At 48.9% G+C, this 20840-nt stretch overlaps 1 non-coding gene across 1 annotated transcript; it reads left to right on the top strand.

Moving 5' to 3' along the window:
- The first annotated feature begins 20157 nt into the window (after positions 1-20157).
- Positions 20158-20260, top strand: LOC120237979. Its single transcript, XR_005530106.1, has one exon. It is a non-coding gene; the product is annotated as a U6 spliceosomal RNA (small nuclear RNA).
- The last annotated feature ends 580 nt before the right edge of the window (positions 20261-20840 follow it).

The following is a 20840-nucleotide window of genomic DNA, read 5'->3' as shown; positions in this document are numbered from 1 at the left end:
AAATGATTCCTAAGAACGTGGGAGATACAGCACTTAAACGTGGCTCCTTCCTGCAAAGAATGTATGGTTCAGGGGTGCCTGGGGGGCTCAGTTGGTTGAGTGTCCGATTCTTGGTTTCGGCTCAGGTCACGACGTCATGGTTTGTGAGTTTGAGCCCCACATCCCGCTCTGCACTGACAGCATGGAGCCTGCATGGGTCTCTCTCTCTCTCTTCGCCACTCCCCTGCATGAGTGTGCACGTGCGCGTGCACGCACACACACACACACACACACACACACATACTCTCTCTGTTTCTCTCTCTTGAGCATAAATAGAATAAATATTTAAAAAAAGAATGTATGGTTCAGTTGGGGGGATAATATTAATGGTGGTGTTGTCATTTGAGATGATGAGTTAAATGCTTCTGACAATAACAGATCGGATCAGCAGGGACTTGGCCTTGGGGTGCTGAGGATGCTAACTACGTTCTTCAGGCTGGTCCCTGGAGACTGATCAGGCAGCCCTTCACCTGGGTCTGTTCTACTGCTCAGAATGGAGGCCCAGGTCCTGCCCACACATACGGGCCATGTGTACTGTGCCTGCCACTGTAGACCCGGTCTACAGGAGAAAGGTGACCTCTGTACAGGGCGCCAGCAGAGGCATGGGGGTGCAGGACCTTGAGGGGCTGCATCAGACCAGACGCAGGGATGGTGTGCAGCTGGACAGGGACAGGGGGCACAGGAGCCACGGCCAAGAAGCTGGCCTGGGTGTGAGAGGGGGCCCATGGCTCCATGTGAAGAGAGGAAACCATGGGAAATAGCCACGTGGATCTCCTACGACATCTTTGCCAAAAACGTTTTAACTCAAATCTCATCAAGCCTTTCCACCCAACTCCAGTTACAGGAGATGCGGGGAGAGAGGAGCCATGAAACGACACCAGTAGGAAACAATCTGACAAAATCTATAAATGAGACGTTTTTTGTGACAGCCAGCCTGGCCTCTCCAACAGGACGATGTCACACAGAAATACAGGGACAGGGATAAAACATAATGTGGTGCTTGGATCGTGGTTCCAAAAAAGCAACTATAAGGGCACCTGGGTGGCTCAGTCATTTGAATCTCTGACTTTGACTCAGGTCATGGTCTCACGGTTTGTGGGTTCGAGCCCCGCGTCGGGCTCTGTGCTCCCTCAGTGCAGAGCCTGCTGGGTCCTCTGTCCCCCCTTGCGCGCTCTCTCTCATAATAAATAAACAGTAAAAAATAAAAAATAAAAAAGCAACTATAGGAGGCATTTTGGGTGGGCAGTGGGGAAGTTTTAATATGGATTGGGCATTAGATTATATTAGGGAATTATTAAATATGATCGCGCTCTCATGGTCAAAGAGGAGAAAGTCCTTAGTTTTTGGAAGGGTAGGAAGGTATATTCCCTGACAAATGCCATGAAAGTGATAACCTATTTTATAATGATTCAGAAAAAATGTATACACAGCCTTATGCTGGGAGGTCGTAACAGCAAGAACAAAACATGCTAAGACCTGGGGACAGGACAGTACTCTCTAAGTGGTTCTCCTGTACGTTCCCCAAGGCACCTGGTGTGATATGTTACCAGAGCAATGGCTCCATGATGTCGTTTCCGATGTTACCCACAAGACACTTGGCTGCCTTGGGGCCAAATAGAGAAGGACTTAGTTTTCTTGCAGAATGAGAGGGCTGGGGGTGGCACTTAGTGTCCCAGGCTCAGCTGCTCCATGATGACCTCCGGGGGCCTGGCTCTTTCTATGGCTATCCTGCCCCCTTGGTGCAGTGGGTCCCAGGTTTAGTCTCCATGTGGCTCAGTGGCCGTCAGTGGCCCGAGGGGGCAACAAGGTGGCCCCAATCGCAGGACGCTCCCGTGGGACCCTCACTGGCCGTCTCCACTTTGGCCATGACTGTGCCCCATGGAACGCTGAGCCAGAAGGGAGTCTGGAAACCTGAATGGAACCATTCTAACCTCTCCCGGGGGCCAGTGAAAGAGCAGGGGTTGTGAATCGGGGCCAGGAGTCCCTAATATACCGATTTTATGTCCAACCTTTCCTACAAGATCTAAATGTATCTCTTAAGTAGATTTTTCAGCAGGTATTCACATACAAGGAAAGGAAAACGCAACCTTTTTGAAAGTTTAATTTGAAAAGTGACTAAATTCAATATGGATGGGGCATTAAGTCCTTCCACAAACGTTTAACAAGCCCCCGACTCCACAGCAAGCACTGGGCTGCAAACCTGAGAGACGCTCTTAAGCCTTAGAACCTCTACCATGTGGGGCACCTAGGGACTCGGTTGGGCGTCCGACTTCGGCTCAGGTCATGATCTCACGGGTCGTGGGTTCGAGCCCCTCGTCGGCCTCTGTGCTGGCAGCTCAGGGCCTGAAGCCTGCTTTGGACTCTGTGTCTCGCTCTCTCTCTGCCCCTCCCTCCCTTGCACTCTGTCTCTCTCTGTCTCTCCTGTCTCTCTCAAAAATAAATAAACACTAAAAAAACTTTTTTTTAAAAGCAAAACAGAATGTCATCACTGTGTCTAGATTTATGTCTGCTCTGGAAAGAGGCGGAAAATGGTCTCAGGAACTTTGAGTTATTCCGTCTGCAAGGACTGCAGCATCGGGGGCTGGGGTGGGGGACTCCAGAAAACACCACCCGGAGCCCTTGTGCTTGCTCCATGAGGGTGCAGTGAGTCCCCCCGCGGTGATCAGGGCAGAAACCACAGCCTGGATCGCAGCAAGACCAGGCAGGGGACCGGAGAGCCGTTCCCGAGGGACAGCACGGACGGCGGCAATCTGGGCCTGATGGAGGCCGCGCAGGGAGGCGGGGAAGGCCGCGTGTCTGTCTCCAAGATCCGTGTTGCCTCCCTTGGCCCCGGAGCGGCTCGGGGGCGCTCCAGATGGGAGCTGAGCCCGTGACCCCCGCACGTAAATACGTCCGTGACGCCCACCGCGCCATCTGGGGCTCATAAAACCACATTCTCTATCTGTTCTTGGCTGCGGGCTATTCAAAAGCTGAAGGGCAATATTTGGGACCGCTCTGGTTTATTCGTGGGCTTTAATTCAGAACACATTTCCACAAAGGGAGCAAGAACAAAGAACAATAGCACCAAAGTTCAATTTACATTCTCAGTCAGTGAAACAAAATGGAAATAAAAACCAGTTGTGCGGGAGTCATTTATAACTACACCGCGGCTCCCAGAGCGCCTTCCCCATAATGTCACGAAATAAAGGACATTTTTAAACCACTAGCAAAAGAGCTTAAGTGACCAAAAAAGGAGAGGTGAAGACTTTCTATTAAGAAAAAATTCTTTTTGTATTAGGGCTGTGATGACAGCAGTCTCTCTCTCTCCCAATTTGGTGGCTGCAATATAACTTGAATATTTCCTGACCTAGTCTTTTCCTGCGGGGAGCTGCATGTCTGGGGGCTGCTAGCCCCTGGGAAGGAAGCCCAGGGAAATACCCGCTTGGGGAAATGGGTTTGCTTCATGGTTTGGCGAGGGCCCTCCAGGACCATTACCACCCCCCACCCCCATGAGTTCCCCATGAACTTTGCCCCAGTAAGTTGTGTCTGGCTTGTTCTGGAAAAAAAAAAAACCCCTATATGGATAGATATACAGATACAGATACAGATATAGACAGCAAGTCAGCACAGAGCCCAACATGGGGCTGAAACTCATGGACCATGAGATCATGACCTGAGCTGAAGTCAGACACTTAACTGACTGAGCCACGCAGGTGCCCCTGTTTTGCTTTAAAAAAAAATTTTTTTTTTTAATGTTTACTTATTTTTGAGAGAGAGAGACAAAGCATGAGCAGGGGAGAGGCAGAGAGAGAGGGGGACACAGAATCTGAAGCAGGCTCCAGCCTCTGAGCTGTCAGCACAGAGCCCGACGCGGGGCTGGAACGAATTCACTAACCATGAGATCATGACCTGAGCAGAACTCGGATGTTCAACGGACTGAGCCGCCCAGGCACCTCTTGTTTTGCTTTTTTGCAGAGAGCTGATAAAGACATGATGGACTTGTGGCATGTCATTAATTCACGCACTGTTTCTTCCTTCCATTTTTTTAATTAAAAATTTTAAAATCATGGTAAAATACACACATCAGGAGCTCCAGCTAACCGTGTCGAAGCACGCCATTCTGGGGCACGAAGCACATTCGCGCAGCTGTGCGGTCACATCACCCATCACAGAGCCCTTCCTCCAGCAAAGCTGAAACCCGGACCCCCTCCTCCTCCCCCAGCCCTTGGTAACTTTGGTTCATGGACCCTGGCTTGTGTTTTAGGTATAAGCCACAGGGAGACCGTTCTCCCTCTTTCCCCAGCCTTCCGGGCCTGGCCCACGGAGGGTGCCTGGTCCGCCCGTGCCTCCTGCAGATTTCCAAATCTGGTGGCGGGGATTTCCTGCCTTCCCAGGGGCTGGAGTCACCTGCGGGTGGGGCTGGACGGAGGCTCTGAAGAAAAAGCCATATGGAAGGAAAAGAACACCCTTTCCTCCAAACAGCTGTAATGCTAGTGAAACTGGTATTTTGACCTCCGACTGTCCTATCTGCCAACTGGCTGGGGCCCCGGGAAGGGACGAGGGGTGTGACTGGTGGCCCCGCCCCCCAGACCTCAACACCAGCGTGATGACAAGTTTCAAACTACCAACACGTTTTCGACGACTTGCCCGCACATCTCTGGAGATGCAGTTCCGCGTTCCGTGTGGGTCACATGGCAGACTTGGTGAGCCAGACGGAGCCTGCCCTCGTACCACCAGCTTCCAGAACCTTCCACTCTGCACGAGATGGGACAAAACCCCGATTCTCCCAGAGCCTCGGTCACCAAGCAGGACCGCTGCCGGCCCTGGGGAGCCGCCGCCTGGACGCGGTCTGCTGTGCACGACGGAGGAGGCCTTCTCTCCTTATTACTGCCTGACTCTGGAATAACTGTAGACGGACAGACAGGGCTCAGGACCGAGCTTCCTCAGCAGGCTCCTCCCGTGCTGAGGTGTCAGAGGGCCACGTCCGACTCCAGGAAGTTCGCGGTGACGAGATGCTGTTCCACACGCTACAGACCTTATCGGATTTCTCTGGTTTTCCCAGCAGCGTCCCCTTTCTGTCCTGGGTCCCACCTTGCACGGAGCTTTCAGGGCCCCGAGTCTCCTCCGTGCGGAGGGCAGTTCCTCGGTCATCCGGGTCCCTCGCAGCCTTGACCCACTTCTGAAGAGCGCTGCCCGTTCTTTCCAGAGAATGTCCCTTTGCCGGGCTTGTCGTGATCACGCCCAGGCGAGTCCACTTTCAGCAACACCACACCGCCTTTCTCTGTGCAGCGCGCCCTTCGGGGTCCCCGCTTCTGGGGGCCTGTCCGACCCTTAGAGAGGCAGCCCTGGGTCCCTGGGGTCACGTGGTGTGTCAGGGTCCCCGCCGTGCAGTGTCAGCAGTAGAGGCGGATCTTTTGAGACAAGACAAATATCCCGTTTCTCCTCCAGCCTCTCTCCCTTAACCACTAATCACGCCCCCCCATCGGAGGACCCTTCCTGTAGCAGTCATGACTTCAGTGTCTGCCTCAGGTTGGCTCTTCTGTTTCCCTCTTTCTTTCTTTGTTCCCTGGGACTCATCTGTGAGGAAGGGCTGCTCTGACTCCCCGCACGTCCTGACACACAAGTCTGTGCTCCCGGAGCCTGGGCTCACAGGCGCTTCTGTGATCCTGAGGGCTAGGCCGCAGCACCGTGCATGTCCCAGGTCCGGGGCTCCGTCTCCTCCTGGAGTAACGGACCTAACATGCTTCAGAAACCAGAGGCGGCCGCTGTTGTGCGCCGGTCGTCATCCCCGCGGCTGCCCCGTGCAGAAGTCATTGGGCTTTTTCTAATATCTTACTCCGGATATTCTACTCACTTATCTTGATTTAACTATTAAACGTATTAGACGTAAGAAGTTTGGTATTCATGGGAGGTTTTGCCGGGTTTGAGTGAATCAAACACACGCTTGACAAACTGTGAGGGCTCATTAAACACTAATCACTATTATCATTATTGTTTGTATCACTGCGGGGGTGCAATGCAATTGTAAATAGGACATTTTATAAAGATGCAGAAATTCACAGAATCATTATCTATATAAAATTATTATTATTAAGTGGTAAGTGGACCATTTTCAAACAGTGCTTTTTTAAAAAATCTTTTTAATTTATTTATTTTGAGAGAGAATGAGAGAATGTGAGTGGGGGAGGGCCCAAGGGAGAGAGGGAATCCCAAGCAAGCTCCAGGCTGTCAGCACAGAGGCCAACGTGGGGCTCGAACCCACGAAACTGTGAGTTCATGACCTGAGCTGAAACCAAGAGTCGGATGCTCAACCGGCTGAGCCACGTAGGTGCCCCTAAATAGTGCTTCTTGAAAGACCGCTCCTCTGCGGCTCCTGGCTCACCCAGCTGGTGGAGCATGTGACTCTTGATCTCAGGGTCATGAGTTCAAGCCCCATGTTGGGCACGAGGCTGACTTAAAACATAAACAAACACATAAATAAGGTAATAAAAAATAAGGACTGCTCCTCTACTCCCTGAACTAACTCTCTCCCTATTAGGTTACTCCTTTCAAATTTTAATAATAATTTGTCAATTACCTACATCTGGCAGGATCAAGGGTGATTTTTGTACTTGATGCTTTCCTGAACCTTAAAGGCTTTTAGATAAGAAATGTGTTATTACTTCTATTATGATAACATGTTATTTAAAATATTTTATAGGGGGGGCGCCTGGGTGGCTTAGTCGGTTAAGCGTCCGACTTTCGCTTAGGTCATGATCTCGCGGTTCGTGGGTTCGAGCCCCGCGTCGGGCTCTGTGCTGACTGCCAGCTCAGAGCCTGGAGCCTGCTTCAGATTCTGTGTCTCCCTCTCTCTCTGACCCTCCCCTGCTCGCGCTGTCTCTCTCTCTCCTAGAAATAAATAAAACATTTAAAAAAAATAAATAAAATAAAATATTTTATAGGGGTGCCTGGCTGGCCCAGTTGGTAGAGTGTCCAACTTTGGCTCAGGTCATGATCTTGTGGTTCATGAGTTCAAGCTCAGCATCGGGCTCTGTGCTGACAGCTCAGAGCCTGGAGCCTGTTTCGGATTCTGTGTCTCCCTCTCTCTCTGCCCCTCCCTCTGCCTGTGCTCTGTCTTTCTGTCTCTCTGTCTCCATTCCTCTCAAAAATACATAAACACTAAAAAATAAAAAAATAATAAAACATTTTATAATGTTATCCTTAAACTTGCTCCAAATGGAGCAGAAGTCCCAGTTTGCCGCACAGACACGACGCCTGTTCCTGGCCCCGCTGACGCGGGAGGCCGGTGCCCCCGTGGGCTCCCGCACTCGTTTGCTTACACATTAGAATGGCGTTAGAGAGATTATTTTGTTACCTTGTAAAATACGCACAACTGTATTCATCGTTCTCCTTTTGGAAACAGTACCGCCGGGAAAATGCGATCTGTTAAAATTTCCCGAATCAGTCAAGAATTTTAATTTACTTAGGTTTTGGCTTTCTGAAACAGGATTGCTTAAACAAACTCCCGCCGGACCCTGGCGCGCTGCGGGCCAGGCGCTGGATTGAATGAAACACGCCGGGTTTTCCTGCCTAAGTGTAACCGTATAGGACTGTTAGTGCAGCATTAAACCGGCATTTGCTCACCATGTGATGTTAAAACCTTGAATGGATTTTTAACCTAAGTGGGTTTAATTCAGAAAACTCCTCCTACAGAAGTAAGCCTTGAAAGCATTGCCATTCAGGAAAACATTCAGAACGAGGCCTCACAGGGCGAGTTTCGTGGAGACGGAAGGACCTTAGTGGCCGTGAGCGTTCGTCCCTGTGGGTTGGGTGAAGCCGGGGAGGGGCCGGGGAGGGGCTGACACTGGGTAGACCCCCTCCCTCGAGGGGCCCGCGTGCCAGGGCCTCACAGATTCGGGTCCTGCGGCGAAGCTCATCTAAGTGCACCCTGAAGCCCCCAGGCACACACAGGCTGTTTACTTGCTGAATGAAAGGTAGGGACCCTGCCCTGAGAGCAGGCTTTGGATGGGGGTGCAGGGGGGAGCGCGGGACCCTCCCCCTGAAGGGATCAGGGCGTGCCACCCACGAACCTGACACGCTGGCATTTTGCTTCCTCGGAGCTAGCGGACCTTGAGAGCAGCAGGTGCAGGAAGCTCTCTGACCTCCTTTCCACCTAAAAGCACGTGGCAAACGCTCCTGCGATAAAGGGCCCTCCTTGTACCGAGACGGGAACACTCCATCACGGGAGACTGAGTCAGCCCTGACGGGTCCGCACAAACCTCACCCAGACAGCCCTCGCCTCCCCTTCGTTTCCCGCACTTACTTATCTCCCACCGCTGGCCTCCCTAGAAGCAGGTCTCCACAATCGGTTGCTCTTTGTTGAAAACCGTACGGAAGTTCTCAGGCCTACCCATCCCTTAGGGGGTTCCATTCCATTTCTGAAGGGCCTCTCCCATGGATATGAAATAAACCTGTTTCTCCGTTATCTGTGTTGTTTAGGTTTTTGTGGGGGAGGGTCAATTTAATTTGTAGAGCCCCAGACACTGAACCTAAGAGGGTGCAGGAAAATGTGTTGTTGGTTTTTTTTCCTTCCCTGAAACCATCCACGGACTCTCTTTTATTTACACGAGGAAAACTCACTCAAGGAGCCCCAGAAGCTCAGGGAAACGAAAACTCTCTACTACAGAAGGTACAAACAAAAGAAACCTCTGTCAGTTTTTGTGGGGGAGCTTAAGGTTTAGACTGGTGATATGTCTGGTGAATTAACCTCCTCCGAGATGATGAGCCTAAGAATCTTAGGGAAGCTACGAAGGAAAGCCGGCAGGTGTGAGGAGGGCGGGGGGAGTCCTGACAGTCTCCAAAGGTGTTTCTTGCTACCCCATGGGACAGCGGCAAGGGACCCTGCCCGGGGCATCGTGTGGTGTCGAGGACTCAGGCCGACCCCTCAGCCAGACCCCTGGCTCTGCTCACCTTGGTGGGGGTCCCAATCGGTAGTTCTTCACAAAGTGCGACACCCTCGCAGTGGCTGAGGGGAGCTCACAGCCCTTTCCGGAGAGCTCCCACAGGCCAGGCTTAGCCTGCTCGAACAAGGTCCTTCCTTTGCAGCAGATGGGCGGAAACTGCAGCTTTGTCTTGTTTACCCATATTCCCAAGGCATCTGCCCAGGTCCTGGCCTCTTTCTGGGTTTCCTCACACATAAACTGGGGTAACAGGAGTATCTTTTGCAAACTGTTGTTGTGAGTCGGTAGGCTAATGTAACTGAAAACTGCCCGCTGCTTGGTGGATGCTGCCTACAGAGCGTTAATTCAGCGATCTCTAATTCTAATTAACTCAGGGTCTCCTAGCTCCCCCGCCTCCCCCCCGCCCCCCGCCTGCTTTCAGGGTCCATGAGTCATAATAACGTGAACGTTGTCTCTGTATATTAATCTATTGCCCTGTCGACATGCTTCATGGTTTATTTCGCTTAACACCCTGGACAGACCTGGGAATCAGGCTGTGGCACCCCATCAGACAGCGGGGAGACCAAACTCGGGTGACTTGCCTCAGATCGCACGGCAGTGCGTCTCGATGACAGCACAGCCAGAATGCAAACCCTCACCTGCCCCAGCCGCACACTGTGAGAGGCTGTTTGCAGCACAGAGAACAAGGAAGAGATATCAGAATACAAGAGAAAGCTCACATATCACTGAGGGAAGAGACAACAAAGTAGACACAATGAATGGACAGTTCCTACCAGAAAACCACATGGCCAAAAAGTCTGTGATACGTGCTCAGGGCCGCTGGGTACCAACACGTGCAAACCAGCCTGACAATGAGATATTGCTGACCGTCCAGCAGAAGCGCTGGTGAGGACAGAGGGAAATGGGGATTCTCTCTACTACAGGCGATAGTCTTTCTGGGCTCCAAGGACACCCGCCCACTATCTTCTAACTGCCCGCGCTGCTGCTATTATTTCTGACTCTTCGCATGTGTGTGAGCTAAGATGCTTTGGGTAGCAAGGAACCGTAGGGGACAAAACACTTCTCACGCACCCTCTTATGCTCCTGGACTGTGGTCTGCAAATTAAATCAACCAGGACAGATTAATAGCACTAAAGGAACTGTACTTGATGTTCATCTTATTTTTCCCGTGTACATGGAGGTTTTCAGAGACGAGAAGTAGACACTTAAGGAGGTGGACAGACCTGGAGCCTATACAACCAAAGGGGAGATAAAATGCACAGACACAGCCGGACAGAGGAAAAGGTTTGGGCTTCTGGTGGCAGTAAATAAAGGGAAGGTACCACTGTGGGGAATGTAACGGGAGGTGAGGCCTATTTAGGAAGGTCTGGTGACCTCCATCTCCGATCATAATGTTGTTCCTCTCTTGCTGGTGTGGTCAAGGGGACACCTTCACAAAGGGAAATTTACGTCCTGTTTTTAGGAAGACAGGAGGAGGAGAGGGAGCTTTTCCTACACCTGCTGCTTCTCGATGGCCTTCAGCTCAAAAGAATCCTTATGCCAAGGTGGCATATTTGGGGTGCCATGTTCCAATCCTCACCAGAACACAATTTCAGTCTAAAAATGACAGGCGTACAGTGATTGTTCTCTGAGTGGGAGGTCCGGAAGTGGGAGGTCTGCAACAATTTATTTACTTATTTTGAAAGAGGCAGAAGAGAGTACGAGTGGGGGAGGGGCAGGGAAAGAGAGAGAATGCCAAGCAGGCTCCCAGCTTTCAGAGCAGAGCCCGATGGGGGGCTCCAGCTCATGAAATCATGAGATCACAGCCTGAGCAGAAATCAAGAGTCGGACACTTAACCCACCCAGCCGCCCAGGGTTGTATTTTTTCCTGTATTTTCCATTTCCCCATCCCGCTTATGGCAATAGGCCCTTCACTCCATCTTTCACCTGCTGAACTTGTAAATATTAATTCAGGCTATATTTGGCGTCTGATGCTTATTCTCAACTCAGGATGCACAGCTGTTTGTCTAACGGTCTCCAACAATCGTGTGTGCGCGTGTGTGTGTGCATGCGCATGTTTGCGTGCATGTGTGTGTGCGTGTGTGATTCTTTACCTGAACAGTCTGTCTGGTTTGCTCACCTGTTTTGGTTCCTCTGGCGGTGCCGCGGGGGCTCCTGCGGAAGACGGGGTGCTGAGGAGCAGGCGGCCGGCGTGTGGGGGGCGCGGGGGCTGCTGGCCCCGCTGGAGCGTGCTTGGCAGGGGGCCAGGGCTCTCCCCGCACGTGGCAGCACCTGGAGGCCTCTGCCCCACTGGGGGCCCCGGGAGGGGTGGCCCCGGGCAGGGAGGGCCTGCCCGCCGTAATTCGGGACACGCACGCCATCCGGGGACTCCTTCCAGGAAGGGCGTGCCACCCCTGGCTGTCAGCAACTGGAGGGTCCACCGCCCGATGGAGGGGGGCACCTGCTGGCCGTGTCGGCGGCCGAGCCCCTCACTGTGCCCAGAGGGACCGCTGTCACTTGTGCTCGCCAACTGCCCACTTCTCTTCTGTAAAACCTGTAATGGCGGTCGACTCGTGCGCAGACCCCACCCGCACGGTGAGCACCGCGGCCCCGACCCCAGGGCGCCCTCGGGACCCCAGGCAGCCCCGCGGGCCTGCGGCTGGTGGAGTTGTGAAGCGGAGCAGAGAAAAGTCAACTCTTAGAAACCAAGGGAGAGTCAAGGGCCCTCTGGGAAATTACTGGGTTCCCCGGATTTTATCTCTGAGGGAAAGTCATAGTCCTTTTTTTTTTTTTCCTTTTTAAACTTTTTAAATGTTTATTTTGGGGAGAGAGAGAGACAGGGACAGGGAGCGAGTAGGGGAGGGGCAGAGAGAGAGAGGGAGACACAGAATCCGAAACAGGCTCCAGGCAGTCAGCACAGAGCCCGACGCGGGGCTGGAACCCACGAACCGTGAGATCATGACCTGAGCTGAAGTCGGACGCTTAACTGCCTGAGCCACCCAGGCGCCCGGAGGGCGATCTGTCGTCCACTTTGGATCAGCTGCGTGGCAGACGGGTGCAGCGTGTGCAGGCGGCAGGTGTCCCGGGCGGGTCTGGGCCGTACCCTGGCTGTGGGAACAAACGTGGGTTAGTTTCTCTGGCTCTGTTTTCTCCTCTGTGAGTAGATTCTGTGGAGATTTACATCAGATGCAGCTGAGAGACAGGCCCCTGCCGATGCCAAGATCCTGCACCCCCGGCTGATTTTAAGCAGAGTCTCGGGGAGAAACACAAGTGGGACCCAATTGGGCCGCCTTGGTGTGCGCGGAAACAGAGCCCGGCATTCCGGATCCTCCTGGTGCAGGATCTCGTCCTGAAATAGTCACTGTAAAGCTCGGTCCGAGCATCAACACAAGCTGTTCATCTTGGAAGCAGAAGCACGCTCAGGATTTGGCTTCCGAGAAATTATCCGAGGCGTGGCTGTGTGACTGTTTCCAGAACCACGGGAAAGAGGGAATACAGTCGGCCAGCTCTTCAGATGAGAAAGTGATTGTTTTCCCTTCTCTTTTAACCAGACCCTGCTCCTGAAAAATAAACTTGCAAATATAAACATTCCCCAAATCAGAAAACGGAACATATCAGCTGCTGTGAGGTGGGGCAGAGCCCAGTTTTACCCGCTCTTATCTGACCGCAGACGGGGCTGGAGTGTGGTCACAGGGGACGCAAAGGCACTGAAGCTCACCCCAGGGGGCCGAGGCAGCAGAGGCCCAAATCTGCCCACGGACGAACAGGAGCACGCTAGCCATGGTACTGGTGGCGGGTTACTCTGGAGTCATTTTTTATCCATCTAATAAATCCTGACGGAAGGACCCAGTTAGTGTCACTTGTGCCTCTGCAGGAAGAAATTCAACGTGAATAAAATGCTCCAGGGTTAGTTTATCCTCGGCACGAAGGCCACCATCACAGACGAAGCGTAAAGAGTGGCGGCTCAACGCTGACAAACGCGGCGCTGAAACAATGAAGCGGAGAATGAAGGTGCACGGCTCCTTCGAGGCATGTGGAATGCGCCCCCACTTCCCGCATCAGCCGGGGACACCGGTTCTGTCTGCAGTAGCAGCTCCAACGAGGGGGGGTCCCAGTGCCCCACAACCTAATTTAAAATAATCAGGCCCAGATGCCGGTGCCAAAAAAAGAGGTTTGCACCATTCACCACCGTGACCTGGATCATATTTCAAAAGTGTCAAATCAAAGCCGTGCCACCAACGCCTGATTTCTTAATGAATTCCTTATGTATTTCCATCTCTTGAATGCAGAAAAGTGGGGTATCCACTGGGGAGTACAATTCAGATTTACGAAAACAAAATTCGCGGGTGTGATCCTTTGTGAAACACACCCCGCGTAGTGGGCATCTCGCTGAGGAATTATTTGCTGCCTCATTAAGATGCTTTCGTCTAAAAAGCCACATCTTTTTAGAGGCATCGTAATATGTACAGAGAAAAGGGAGCATGCGCTGAAGGAAATCTTGTTGAAATCTCAACATTTAAAGGCTTTACAAAATGCTGACGTTCTGTAGTGTTAATCCAGGGCTATTAAGAGAAAACTTTGGGGAAAAATCTTGTTTCTTTATGTTAAGTGCTGGCCTCTTTCCTGAAGAAAGATCTCCGCTAATGGGTTGTTTTTGAGTACTGGCTTGTGAGGTTAAGTATGTCTGGATACTGAATAAAGCAGGTTTCCTTTGTTTTGTTTTTTCTTTTGAAGAGAAAAGAGGTATATACTCAAGGTGATTAGATGGGTAAATACCTACCTACAGATGGACGGGTGGCCAGAGGACAGATGAACAGACGATATACGCAGATAGTAGCGCCATCAGCTTTTGGAAAACAGCAACATCCTACGTTCAGACTACCAGCTCCCTGTGGTTTATGCTCAGAAAGGTGCAGCCTAAAAGCCCGGAGAAGCATGCCTGAGTATTCTGGTCCAAGGACTGAGGGAAGTGGCTCTGCCTTTTAAATGCCTTCGGGACACTGCAGTGAGACTGAAACGCCACTCGTCACGGAGCGAGCGGCAGTGACCAGCGCGCCCGCCCAGTCCGCCCGCGCCCAGCAGCGGCCCTCGCGGCCGTGGCTTTCAGATGCTTCCCTCCGCTTCCCACGTGCAGAACCTTCAGTGGCGCTTCCAGCCTCAGAACAAGAAAGTGGAACTGAATTCACTTATCCGCCTCCTCCCCCCCAATACAGCTGAACAGCCTGGAAATAATGGGACAGAAACAGGCAATGAGGACTCTGAAAGCGGAAAAGAAGAGGGGGGACTGGTCGGGACCTCGGGTCTTCAGGTGCGGTGAAGCGGTGAGGTCTCTGATCTCCCGGATGCCCCCCAGGGGTGCCAAAGTGGCCTGAAACCTGGGACTGCCAATAAGCAGAGACAGACAAACAAACAAACAAGAAAGCTGAAGGACCGGAAAGCCCGACAGCCCCAGTGGGGCTGCTAACCAGGGCTTCCCGAGGGGACCTGGCAAGGGACCGGATTTGCCTTCAGAGCCCTGCTGGGCTGGCCCAGCCCCCGCTGGGCACCTGGGAGCTGCTCAGTGAGCGGAGCCTCCACCAGGCAGCATCCACACAGCCTAGCAGCTCCCACTCTCCACCCAGAGGCGAGGGACACCCCCTCACCCAGTCCCATGGCGGAAGGTGGCTGGCAACACAGATGGCCCAGGGAACAACTTCTCCCCCTTCAGGCAGCAGCAGCGGGGGCGGGGACTGAGCCACAGCCCCGGAGACGCCAGAAGAATGAGGCCCACCAGTTCAGCACGACAACGGCTCTTGAAACTCCGTCACTAGAGCTACAACCCACAGAAGTAGGTCAGGACCAAACAGTAAATGTAAAAGGGGTCACTTGGCTGCTAAAATAAAAGATTTAAGTAGCATTAAGGGTCCCATAACACAATAACCAAAACGTCCATAAATATTCACTCAGCATACCAAGAACCAGGAAAACTACACGTTGAGAAAGAAAAATCAGGGGCACCTGGGTGGCTCAGTTGGTTTAGTGCCTGACTTCGGCCCAGGTCATGATCTCACGGCTTGTGGGTTCAAGCCCCGTGTCAGGTTCTGTGCTGACAGCTCGGAGCCTGGAGCTGCTTCAGATTCTGTGTCTCCCTCTCTCTGCCCCTCCTCTGCTCGCACTCCGTCTCTCAGGTGCTCTCTCAAAAATATAAACAAACATTAAAAAATGAAAAAATAAAGAGAAAAATCAATGGATGCCAATGTTGAAGTGAAAAAGTGTTGAAATTATTTGACATGTATTTTAAAACCATTGTATTAAGAATGTTCAATAAACAATGACACATTCTCTTGAGACAAATTAAAAAATAAAAAATTTCTGCAAAGAAATAAAAATTATAAAAACCCACTAGATGGACTGAGTAGTAGAATGGAGATGACTTTTGATAGAATGAATGAACCTGAACACGGATCAATAGAATTCATTCAATCTGAACAAAACTGAAAAAAACAGACTGAAAAAAAGTGTAGTCTTGGGGATCTGTGAAACAGATATCTAACTCAATATCCAAAATGGCCAACATTTATCATCCGAGTTCTAAAAAAAGACAAAGGAGGTGTGGCTGAAAAGATACTCAAAGAAACAATAGTTATCAACTTCCTAAATTTGGCAAGAGACATAAAACCACAGACTCAAGAAGCTGGGAGAAATGCAAATAGGATGAACCCAAAGAAATCCAAACAAAGACACATCACTATTAGACTTCTGAAAAACTAAAAACAACAATAAAACAAAATGAAACAAAACTTAGAAACAACCCAAATTAATGACACCAGATTTGTCATCTGGAACCATCAAGCCAGAAGTTAGTGGCACACTTTTCAAGAGATAAAAGATCTGTCGACCTTAAATCCTCCATCTGGCAAAGCTATCCTTCAAAACTGAAGGGGAACTAGACTTCTCGGATGAAGGATAAATTGAAAGAATTTGGTGCTGACAGACCTACCTTTAAAGATTATTAAAGGAGGCTCCCCAAACATTAAAAAAAAAAGTTGTGGATTGAATTGTGTCCCCCTCCGCCCCCATTCCTATGTGGAAACCCAAGCCCCAAGGAGGCTACATCTGGAGAGAAGACCGGTAAGCAGGTAGCCACGTTTAGGCGGGATTATGAGGCTGGGGGCCTATTCTTACAGGATCCGGGGTCTTCATAAGAAGAGGAAGCGCCCCGCGGGTCTGTGCACGTGGAAGACCCTGTGAGGACACGGGAGGTGGCGGCCTCCAAGCCACGGAGAGAGGCCGCAGGAGAAGCCGCACCTGCCAACACCTCCTCTTGGACTCGCGGCCTCCGGAAGTGGTGGGACGGGCTGCTGCTCAAGTGCCCAGGATCAAGACACATGTCACGGCAGCCCGAACGGACAAAGGCAGAAAGTGACAACAGACAAGAGGAGGGCACCTTCAGAGAGGAAGACAAGGACAACAGAATGACAAGATACAGAGGCAAACGTAGCAGACTGTTCTTCCCCACTTGAGTTTCGCCAAAATCATAACGCCATTCGGTGTGGTGCTCAATGCATGTAGAGGAAACGCTGAAGACAATTATATTTAAGAAGTGGGGAGGGTCAGGGATCTAAATGGAGGTAAGGTTTCTAGCCCAGAGGGCAAAACACTGATAGCACAGGTGGCAGTATCAGGTCACAGCTGAGACACCCATGGGTAAGTTATGCAAAGGGGTAGGAAAAAATATATATCATAAATGAGGAATCCAGGGGCACCTGGGTGACTCAGTTGGTTGGGCGTCTGACTTCGGCTCAGGTCATGATCTTGCGGTTCGTGAGTTCAAGCCTCATGTTGGGCTCTGTGCTGACAGCTCAGAGCCTGGAGCCTGCTTCACATTCTGTGTCTCCCTCTCTCTCTGGCCCTCTGCCATTTGTTCTCTATCTCTCTCTCTCTCAATATAAATAAGCTTTTAAAAATTAATAAAAGAAGAATCCAGTGCTAAAAAATGTTCAAGTAACTCACAAGAAAGCAAACAACAAAAGAAAGAAAGGAAGGAAGGAAGGAAGGAAGGAAGGAAGGAAGGAAGGAAGGAAGGAAGGGGAAGGAAAGAAAAACCAAGGGATGAAAAAAGAAGACATAGAAAACAAAATACTAAAATGGCAGACTTTAACATATCAATGACTCTTTTAAATATTAGTGGTATAGATATACCAATTAAAAGACAGACTAGGGCATCTGAGTGGCTCAGCTGGTTGAGCATCTGACTCTGGATTTCAGTTCAGGTCATGATCTCACAGTTCTTGAGTTTGAGGCCCATGTTGGGCTCTGCTCTGGCAGCGTGGAGCTGCCTGGGATTTTCTCTCTCTCTGTCTCTCTCTTTCCTTCTCTCTCTGTCCCGCCCCTGCTCATGCTCTCTTGCTCTCTCTCTCAAAATGAATAAACTTAAAAAAAAAAAAGAAAGTACTGTTATAAAAAAAAAAAAAGACCAAGATCAATTATTTGTCAGTAAAGTTGGAAAAATTTTAAATGAAAAAAGGTGGAGACAGAGTGGGTAATACACATGACCTGATCACGTGAAGGAAAAATGACTTCAAAATAACGCCACTGATAAGCAGGGAAGAAAGAAAGGGAAAGCTATATCAGGCAAACATGAAATAGAAAAAAAACAAAAACAAGAGTGCTTATAATAACATCAAAGATAGTAAGCTTCAGAGCAAAAAAAAAAGTATTAGGAACAAAAGCAGGTATCACAGAATGATAAAGGCTCAGCCAACCCAGCACCACCCAGCTATCCTGAGTCTGTGTGTAGCATACAGCAAGGTTTCAAACTATATGAAAGCAAAACAGGTGGAGATGAAAGAGAAACATCACACAGGCGCAGGGATTTCAAGACCCAGCTCCTGGCGTCTGCTAGAACTCCTAGAGAGGACACCCTCAAGGCTGCAGAGGGACCCGCAGCGCCACGGCCCCCTGGGGCTGCCCGACATTACACAACCGTCCACCCACCAACGGCAGGACGCACAGCCCGCCCAAGTTTCATGGGCCACTCACTGAGAAAGCCGTGTCCTCAGTCATACAACAAACCTGAACCAATCTAAGAGAACGTTAAACCATCCAGAGTATGTTGTTTACACACAACGGAGTTAAATTAGCAACCGGTAAGTGAAAGACAACAGGGCAATCTCCAAATTCTTGGAAATTCAACAACACGCTTTTAAATAATCTGCTGGTGGAAGCAGGAGTCTCAAAGGAAATTTGAAAATAAAAATAAATGAATGCAGTTGAATGAAAATTGAAATTAAAAATACAACATACGGGGGTGCCTACGTGACTCAGTCAGTTCAGCATCCAACTTCGGTTTCAGGTCATGATCTTGTGGTTCAAGAGTTCAAGTCCCACGTTGGGCTCTGTGCTGATAGCTCAGAGCCTGGAGCCTGCTTCAGATTCTGTGTCTCCTTCTCTCTCTGACTGTCCCATGCTTGCACTCTGTCTCTCAAAAATAGACAAACATTAAAAAATTAATTAAAAACAAAGAAAACACAACATATCAAATTCCATGGGTTTCAGCTAATATAGTGTTGACATTGGAAAAGAGAAAAAATATTGATCAATAATCTAAGTTCCTAGCCCAAGAGCCCAGAAAGAGAAGAGAAAGGAGACAAACAACGAAAAGCAAACAGAAAGAATGAGATTTAAAAGGGAGCAGAAATCAATTAAAATTAAAACATGAAAATGAGAGAATGAAACAAAAAATATATTTGTCAAAAAAGTCTAACACTAACAAACCTCTAGCTCAACTGGCAAGGATAAAAAGAGAGAAGAGACAAATCATCAATGTCAAATGAAAGAAGGGCATCACAAAGGATCCTGCAGATGATATAAATAATAAATTTGTCACAAATGTCAGAAATTTGACACCTGAGAAGAAATGGACTAATTCCTTGAAAACCACAAACTACCGAAACTCAGCAGGATTAAACAGATACACGAATAGTCCCATAACCACCAAAAACAGAATCTATAAATAGAAAGTTCCTGAAAAAGCTCCAGATGTTTTCAAACAGAGAATTTCTCCAGCATTCAAGGAATTAACACCAATTATACAAAATCTCTGCTAGTGAAGAGAAGAGATGGGAATGCTTCCCAACTCACTTTAGGAGGTCGCCATTACCTTCATACCAAGGTGCAAAAGACAGTACATAAAAATAAAGCTATATACTTCAACCCCCTTCAAGAACTTAGGTGCATAAATCTTTGACAAAATATTAGCAAACTGAATCCAGTCATGTTTTAAGACAACTGTACCTCATGACCAAGTGGGGTTTGCTCCAGGGATGCAAGGCTAGTTCAACATTCAAATGTCAAGCAATGAAACCCATCATATCAATAGGCCAATGACTTGCATGTCTACCTCTGATTTCTGCCTTGATGTCTGCTTTCCAGAAGACCTGAACTTTATTCATTTGCTAAGGGCTCTATACCAAAAACCCCACAGCAACTTAAGATGATAAATGCAACAGTGACACTTTAGATGGATTTTCCTATGACCAACTTACAAGGTAGATGTCCAGTGGCACTTGCCACCATTTAATATACAGTTCTGGACACCCTAGACCACGCCGTAACAAAAAAAAAATAAAATAAAATAAAGCAATTAAGAGGTATAATGAACATCTACCTAGAAAAATTAAAAGAACCATAAAACTAAAGTTGACTTTTTTAAAATGATTATTTATGTTTGAGAGAGACAGAGCACGAGCCAGGGAGGGGCAGAAAGAGAGGGAGACAGATTTTGAAGCAGAGTCTCCAGGCTCTGAGCTGTCAGCACAGAACCCCGTGCGGGGCTTGAACCCAGGAGCCATGAGATCATGACTGGAGTCGAGATCAGATGCTTAACCGACTGAGCCACCCAGGCACCTGGATTAGGGACACTGACACCCATGTATCACAAAATCCCCATAAAACTTTGGACTCCCCAGAAACTTAACTACTAATAGACTACTGCTGACCAGAAACCTTATTGATAACATAGTCGATGAGCATATATTTTATATATTATGGGTATTATATACTGCATTTTGACCATAAAGTAAGCTAGAGAAAAGATTATTAGGAAAATCAGAAGAATAATACATTGAAAAAAATGTACATAGACGTGGACCCACATAGGTCAAAAACATGTTGTTCAAGGAGCAGCTGTATTAAAAAACATACAAGACTTCAGACCAATTACAAAAATCAATGGTCTTGTGCTTGCTTCAGCACACATACACTAAACTTGAAGCAATACAGAGAAGATTAGCATCGTCCTGTGCAAGGACGACATGAAAATTCCTGAAGTGTATCATACTTTTATTGAGAAGGGCACTTGTGACGAGCACCAGCTGTTGTATGAAAGTGTTGAATCACTAAATTCTACACCTGAAACTGGTATTACACTGTATGTTAACTAACACTGGAATTTAAATTAAAACTTGGGGGAAAAAAAGGAAAAAAAAAATCAGTGGTCTTTTTCTATGCCAGCAATCACCAACTATTACATATAAGAAAAGTAAGACATAAATTACAATGACTAAAATTATGAAATATCTAGGAACGACCCAAGAATCCAATATCCTTTTATGTGGAAACAAAAACTCTAATAAATGAGATTGAAGATCTGAATAAATACAATGACATCCCATGCTCTTAGATAGGAACATTTGATATTATAAGATGGTTGATTCTTTCTAGTTTAATCTATAAATGAAATGCAGTATCAGTTAAAATTCTAGCTGTTTTTTTTTTTTTTAAAGGAACTCAAGGAAGTTATTTAAAAATACATATGGAGACAGACAAATCTATGAATAGTGAAGTCAATTTTAGAGAAAACAAACGGCAGGAGCGTCCTATCAGATACTGGGATGTGGTAAAGGGAGGTGTTTTAATAAAGAC

This window comes from Hyaena hyaena, unplaced genomic scaffold (assembly GCF_003009895.1).
Source record: "Hyaena hyaena isolate Hyena2069 unplaced genomic scaffold, ASM300989v1 scaffold_194, whole genome shotgun sequence".
Taxonomy (NCBI): domain Eukaryota; kingdom Metazoa; phylum Chordata; class Mammalia; order Carnivora; family Hyaenidae; genus Hyaena; species Hyaena hyaena.
The sequence above is the reverse complement of the archived record's forward strand: the minus strand, read 5'-3'. Positions and strand labels throughout refer to the sequence as shown.